This window comes from Beta vulgaris, chromosome 1, assembly GCF_026745355.1.
Source record: "Beta vulgaris subsp. vulgaris cultivar EL10 chromosome 1, EL10.2, whole genome shotgun sequence".
NCBI classification, from domain to species: Eukaryota; Viridiplantae; Streptophyta; class Magnoliopsida; order Caryophyllales; family Amaranthaceae; genus Beta; species Beta vulgaris.
In genome coordinates, this window is record NC_079202.1 from 20,448,281 (window position 1) to 20,456,200 (window position 7,920).

General features: G+C 36.6%; 1 non-coding gene across 1 annotated transcript; it reads right to left on the reverse strand.

Annotated features, from left to right (window-relative positions):
* Positions 1-1,915: 1,915 nt before the first annotated feature.
* LOC125494501 (small nucleolar RNA R71) lies at positions 1,916-2,022 on the reverse strand. The gene has a single exon (XR_007270748.1). It is a non-coding gene; the product is annotated as a small nucleolar RNA R71 (small nucleolar RNA).
* Positions 2,023-7,920: the final 5,898 nt, after the last annotated feature.

A 7,920-nucleotide genomic window follows, 5' to 3' on the forward strand; every position in this document is an offset into this window, starting at 1 on the left:
TAAGGAAAGTTAAGATGGTTCGTAGATGGTCTAATTGGCAGTTCCGGTAAGCGAGCAAATTAGTTTGAGTGTTTTGGGATTGAAAGAATGATGATATTGAAAAATATTCTCTTTGCGAGACCACGCAAGATTTTGCTTGCCCATGCACCAAGGCGCACGCCCAAGCGGATAGCTGCTTGCTCGTGTAGATCTTTGAATGAAAGGAGCAAAACATTCCGTCTCGCGTGCACGCCCAAGCAAGATTCTGCTTGCCCGTGCACCATGGTTTACGCCCGTGCCGTTTTCTGCTTGCCCGTGCGAGCTGTTGGCAAGCAGAATTCCGCTTGTTTCTTTATTCCCTTTTTAGTTTTTTGTAAACATTAATTACGTTTATTAAACATACTTTTGGGCATTTTTTCATTATTAGAAAATAGAGTATTACTTTTTAGAGAGCTCTTTAAGAGAAAACTCCATTATTGAACCTTGATTTCTGCAAGTTAGCTACTTTGGATTGACTCATTCAAGTAAAGACTAAGTTTTACTAGTTTCCTATCTTCCTTTATTGTTATGTCTTTTAATTTATTTCTCAATTGCTTTTTTATTTCAATTATGAGTGAATAGTTCTATAATCTAGGGCTAAGTTGAACCCTTGTAATGATTAATGCATGAATTCCCCCATAATCCCAATTTAATGTGATTAATTGTCCTTGCTTGATTGAATTGTGCTTATTTTCATTATCATACTAGGGATACGTTATCTTGAATTGATTCGTTATGTCTTATTTTCATTGGCAATTGAATCTAGATGGATTTTTTGATTTAATCAAGAGTATGAATATCTCAATAGGAATAAGTAGATAGGATTACTAGGAATTTATTTGTGATGCCATGTTTAATGTCTCTTTCTTGCATGATTCCATGAGAATATGTATGATTGCTTGTTTAGAGTAGCCATAGGTACTCGGGAAAGGTCTTTGGTATTTATAGGATGCATTATTCCTTTTGGATCCTTGATTATGTTTATTGGTATGGGAATTATTCATGTATTATTCGTGCTAGTAGGGATACGTAATTCTAGGTGCTTTTTTTGATTGATTTTACCTCGTGTGTTTTTACTAGCTGTCATAGTTTAGCACTATTATTAGTTCAACATCTCTTTCACCTGTTGTTTGTCACTTGTTTAGTTAATTTGAGTCGAGATTTCTAGAGTTTGATACCGTTTGTCTCTATGGATTCGACCTTGACTTGCCCTGCTACATAGTTAGGAGGTTAGTTAGTAGTTATCTTTGTTAGGTGCGCGACACACATATCAAATTTTGGCGCCGTTGTCGGGGACTAACGATATTAGATTAGTTTATCTTTGATTTATTTAGCTAAACTTATTTGTGTTCGATCTTTGTTACTATGTTTGTTGTTTGATCTCTTTTCTTTCAGTGTTTTTGTTGCCTGCGCACTCGTAGCAAGAGATCACAAGATCTAGTTACTCTTGATCGCGAGATCAAAGCCACATCAAGGAGATTAGGAGGTCAAAGAAGAAAAACAACAACAAGAATCAATAATGGGAGACGAAACACCACCGAAATCTCTACAGGTGTATGCTATGCCAGATGAGACCACCACCATCATTAACAGGCCAACTACAACTGTTGCACGTTCCTAGCTCAAGCCACAGTTTATTCAGTTCATCTCATATGACTCTTATGTGGGAACACCAAAAGAGAGCCAAATTGATCATTTGGCTAACTTCATAGAGAAGTGTAATACTTTGAAACTAACAAATGTTTCCGTTGATTTGATTCGATATTGTGCTTTTCCTTTTTCTCTCAGGGCCGAAGCAAAATAATGGTTGAAAGAAGAAGAAGTGAGAAAGATCGCCACGTGGTCAGAACTGAAAAAGGCCTTTCTCTACAAGTTCTTCCCTCCTATGAGAACTTCAAAGTTCAGAAATGAGATATTCCATTTTCAGCAACATGAATTGGAGTCTCTCTATAAGGCATGGCAGAGATACAAGGCTTTGCAAAGATAATTCGCACACCATGGCATTCTTGACTGGCTATTGATTCGGAAATTTTATAATGGTCTGAAGCATGATGTTCGAAGTTCTATTGATGCCGCATCCGTCGATACTTTCATGGCCAAAACTCCAGAAGCTCTAAAGACATTGTTGGATGATATGGCTGCCAACAATTATTTGAATAATTGGAGTGTATCTCGTGGAGCCCCTAAAATGGGAGGTAAGTATGAGGTTGATGCTATTGCTACTTTATCTAATATTATGCAGGTTTTGGCAGCCAAGGTTGACCAATTGAGTAACACATCAATATCACCTGCTTGATTTGTGAAGTGCAAGGTCACTCATTGAATGAGTGTCAATACAACACCATGTGAGCGATAACTGAGAAAGCTAATGCCCTCCTAAACACAAATACAAGAACATAAAATAACTCATACTCAAACACATATAACCCAGGTTAGAAGAATCATCAAAATTTCTCTAATAAAAATAACCAACCTCAACCTCCACGTACAAACTACTCCCAACCACCTGGTTTCCAACAAAGGCCAACATTCAATTCTTCCTCCTCATCCTCTAGATCCAACCTTGAGACTATCATGAAAAATTTAGCTTCTTATCAAGTAAAGCAATTTTGAAAACCAAGCAAAGAATAATGAATTCTTCAACATCTCTCTGAAACAAATCAATGCTCATAATAAATTATTGGAGAATCAGATGATCCAACTTGCCCAACAAATTAGTCATGTCTCTAAACCTTTAGGCCAACTTCCCGGGCAAACTGAGCCAAATCCTGAGGAGCATATCCATGCCATCTCATTAAGGAGTGGTAAAGAATTACAAGAGCCTACAAGGAAGGTAATTGAGCAAAAGAAAAGTGCATAAGAGGTTATAGTGTTCAGTGAAGAAGATCAAGGCGAGACGATTTTGGAAGATGAAGCTAAGAAGACTGAGAAAAAGGAACCCACGGTCATTCGTATTGAACCATACAAGCCACCTGTTCCATTCTCTCAAAGATTGGTGCATGTAGAACTTGAAAAGAAGTATGAAAAGTTCCTTGATATCTTGAAGAAGCTGCACGTCAACATCCCTTTCTTGGATGCTATTTATGAGATGTTTTCTTATAGTAAATTTTTGAAAGGCATGCTCTTTAACAAAAGAAAAGTTGAAGAGTCACTGTTTCACTAACCGTTGAGTGTAGTGCTATTTTGCAGAATAAGCTCCCAGAAAAGCTAGGGGATCCAGTCAGCTATTCTAATACTGTCAAACTTGGTGATATTGCTATCAAGAATGCTTTGTGTGATCTTGGGTTAGTGTTAGTCTCATGCCTTTATCACTTGTAAGAAACTCAACATGGGTGAATTAAAACCCACACGCATCTCTCTCTAACTAGCTAAGAAGACAGTAAAGTTTTCACTTGGTATCCTTGAAAATGTTCCTCTTAGAGTGGGTAAATTCTTTATTCCATGCAACTTTATTGTTATTATATGAAGATGAAAGAAGATGAACAAGTTTTCATCATCCTTGGGGACCTTTTTTGGTCACTGTTGGAGCCATTATTGACATGAAAAAGGCTAAGATCACCTTTATAGTAGGTGATGAGAAGATGGAGTACACACTCACAAACTCCATGAATTATCCTTCAATGGGAGAAACTATTTATAGAGTGGATGCTCTTGATAAGGTGATAGAAGCCAAGGCCTTCAATTTGCAACTTGATGAGTCATTACAAACGGTCTTGATGGGTAGCGCCGATGAGGGAGATTGGCAGACCAAGAACTACAAGAGACTTTTAGAGGAGACACGAGCCATGGAATCTGAAAAGCTTATTAAGGAGATTTTGAGCTCGTGAGAAACTAAGGAGAGTACTATGCCTCCTAATAAGGTAGAACTGAAACCTCTTCCCTCTAATTTGAAATATATATTCATGGGTCCAAATGACACTTACCCTATTATTGTTAATGTAGAGCTTGATGACATTCATATTGAAAAACTACCTGTTGTTTTGAGAAAATATAGGAATGTCATTGGGTACACCATTGATGATATTTAGGGCATTACTCCATCATTTTGCATGTATAAAATCATTCTTGAGGATGAACATGCTTCTTCTATAGAATCTCAACGACGATTAATCGAAATATGATGAAAGTAGTCAAGAAAGAGGTTCTTAAATTGCTTGATGCATGTTTAATGTACACTATATCTGATAGTAAGTGGGTTAATCCTGTACAAGTAGTTCCAAAGAAAGGAGGCATGACCGTTGTCAAGAATGACAAGGGTGAGCAAATTCCAACTAGAATTGTGACAACGTGGCACATGTGTATTGATTATAGGAGATTGAATAAGGCCACCCGAAAAGATAATTTCCCCCTCCCTTTCATTGTTCAGATGTTGGAAAGGTTGGCATAACAATCTTTTTTCTGTTGGTTGGATGGATATTCAGGTTTTTTTTTTTTTTACAATCCCTATTCATCCAAGTGACTAGGAAAAGATTACTTTTACATGTCCTTATGACACCTTTGCATATAGAATTATGTAATGTGTTATTTCCCTAGGAACACTACAAGAGGGGGGTGAATTGTAGGTGTAGAAATAAACGTTACTTTTTGCGGAAATTTAAACTTAAACGAATAAACAAGCTAGAGGAACACAAGGGATTTTTACGAGGAAAAACTTCTTGGGACCAACAAGAAGAAACAACCTCGACCACTAGGGATTTTAAACTCAACTCTTTCACTAATTAGGCCAAACAACTTTGTTACAACCTAATTCTAACTCGAGCCACACCTTGAGTTCTTAAACTCAAGTTCCTGAGCCACTGTTCCCTTAACAGTAGTTCCTCTCAACTTCACTCAAAGTTTTCTACTCTACAACTTAACTCAAAGCTCTCTCTTACAGAATTCACTCAAAGTTCCCTTACCCAAAACAAAATACAATTGATCGAAATAAGCTTAGTGGAATTAGAGTAAGAAAGCAAAGAACAAATGGCTATTATGAGAGAATGAAGGCACTGACACTTAATTAGTTAAACTCACTTAATTACTTAGTCAGACACATTTTGGAACTCATTTAGACTTCAATATTTATAGTGACAATACAAAGAACGTGGGAGTAAAAATCGATTTCACGTTAAGTCCATTAACCCATGATGTTCCTTCCCTAAGGAACACGTTTCTCATCATGTCCCATGATCCCATGATCTCATTTTGAACGTGGATATATTTTAGCCACAACTCCTAAAGATTAGGAGTTTCTTGAGTTTTATCCGAAAATCAGTTAGAATAAAACAGATTTATTATAAAACTGAATTTTTAATCTTTAAGAAAATATTATCTTTTAAACAAACTCTTTATAAAACCGGATAATTATTTTCTTATTTTTCCGAAAACAAAAATCTTTTCTTTTAAAAAGATTTTCTATTAAAACTGATTTTAAATTAGATAAAAACTAATTTCCTATTATTTAGGCATGACTTACTAACATAATTGTACCGTATACTTTCACGCCTAAGTCTAGTTCCTTTATACAAAAGTTCCTTTAACAGATTCGTTTAGTGCCACTTAGTTTTTCCTTAGAAAGGAACAAACTCTCATTCTCAAATAAAATGCCACTGTTCCTTACCATCCTTACTTTGTTCCTTTACAATGGAACTAGAAAATAAAACGCCTAGCTTTTATTCTTCTTGATCCAATGCTTGCTCCAGTATCAACTTATAGAAACTTCTTTACTTAGCCTTTGAAATCCTCTCTTGACTTCTTCCTTGACTTCGTATTCTCCCAGTTCCTTTCATTGATACCTTAAAAATCATACACTTAAATAACTCATTAGTTCACTACTTAGTTTGCATCTTTGTTTCTTTGTCATCATCAAAACTAGGGTTCAACAATTTCCCCCTTTTTGATGATGACAACAAAGGTACAAACTAAGGCAATAACAAATAATATAAGTGAATGAAGACAATAAAACAATAAAGAAGAAAATGAAAAATAAAACACAATTAATATGTTACTTAATGTTTGAATTTTGATTTTTCATTTACCTTAACCTATTTTTGATTTCTCATTTACCTTATCCTAATTTTTAATTTTTCAGATTTTTCAGTATTATGTACAGTTTGTTCCTTAAATCCTTTCCCCCTTTGTCATCCTCAAAAAAAAATAGACTCTGCATGTATTGATGAATTGATTTAACACCTTAAGACCATATGCAAGCACCATTGGTGGTTAAGTTAGAATTTCAAAGAGTAAACTTGCTCAAACATCAATCACATAATACTAGCCATTCCAAGGAAGAAATTATGCATAAACATTCATAAACACAACATAATAGCAAAAGTCATTGTTTATATATATAACACTTGTTCCATAACAAAAAAAAGAAAGGAAAAGAAAAAGGATTAAACAAAAGTCGTGTTCCTTGAAAAGGAAACAGGCAACAACAACAAAAAAACTAAGAAAGGGAAGGGGAATGGTGTTCCTCTACAACCTCTTCTTCAACCACATCTTCAGCTTCTTCATTACCTCCCATGATGTACCAACTTGTTCCTTCAACTCCTCCAAAGCTAGGGCCATAGTATCCATCTTCTTTTGTTGCGCAATCACCGTATCACTTAGAATCTTCATAAGACTCATCATTTTGTCAGTTTTAGCATCCAAAGTCCAGTGAAGGTGATTATAAAATTTTATCATGTGTTGAGCAGGAAGACAAACATCATTAACCCAGCTACAGTTCATCCGGAGATTCTTGTTCCTTACCCTTGGAACCTGAGGCAGAAGGATGATTTTGTGGGGGAACTGGGGGAGGTTGAGTGGAAGGCTCATCAGTTCCGGGAGTGGAAACAGATGGAGAAGGGTTGTAAAGGGGAGGAAGAAATGGTGGTGTTGGTGGAAGAGTTGTGGAGGTGGAAGCAAAAGGGTAGGTCCTTTTATTCATCCTTATCTGCTCAAAGCTGGAAGGAACAGAAAAGGATGAGGGAGAAATGGAGGTCAGTTTTTGAAAGGAACAGAAGTTTGGTGATGTGGTGGAGTGGGTTCCTTGAGAGTGGAGGGTTCCTGTTCCTCTGCATCCGAAAGGACTAAAGGGGAGTCCTTGTTGGAAGGAACAGAAACAGTAGGAGCAATTTTCAAACGATTGCTCTTCCTCACTCTCTGAGGAACAGGAGGGGTAGGCTTTTTGGCTATGTGTTTGCGCCTCTTTGGTTTCGGTTCCTCCAGCTTAGGAACATGTTCCTCCAAGATAACATCATCATCTTGTTCCTCTATGTCAACCTTAGGCATTTTCCTTTTGCTTGAGGAACTAGGAGCTATTCTCCCTTGAATGAGTACTCCTTCTTGGACAGAAAGACAAGTCCATTAAGAGTCTTCTCATTCAAGATGTTCCCTTGTTTTACTCCTAATGTCCAGTGAGTCTCACTTCAAAGTGATGAAGGAGAGAAGTTATCAATGCGCTATACCCAATAACACAATTATTTTCAATACAGTGGGTAAGATGTTGGATAAAGAGAGAAGGGAAGTTGATTTGAATGTGGTGGTCTAAACAAAATATATAACACATATCTAAGAGACCCACTTCATTCCTCTTTTCAGTGCGAGGAATGAGTGCTCTCCATACAAGTTGAATAGATTTGTGAAGGGAGAGAGTAGGTTATGGTTTATTTATTTGACCAGCAGTTCCTCCAAAATATTCCACAATTTTGTCCTGAGGAAAATTCGGAAAAGAACCAGTTCCTTTCCGTTTAAAATATAAATCGGTTCCTTTGCAAGGAACTTCCCAAACTTTGCCCAATGTGGCTTGATTAAACTTAATTTTCTTTCCTCTAACCTCAGTTGTGCATAGTCCATTTTCATTTGTAAAATTCGCACAAAATTCGTCCATCTAAAGGAACAAGTGCGTTGTTAAAGGCGAATTCAAAAAGAATTCCTGCT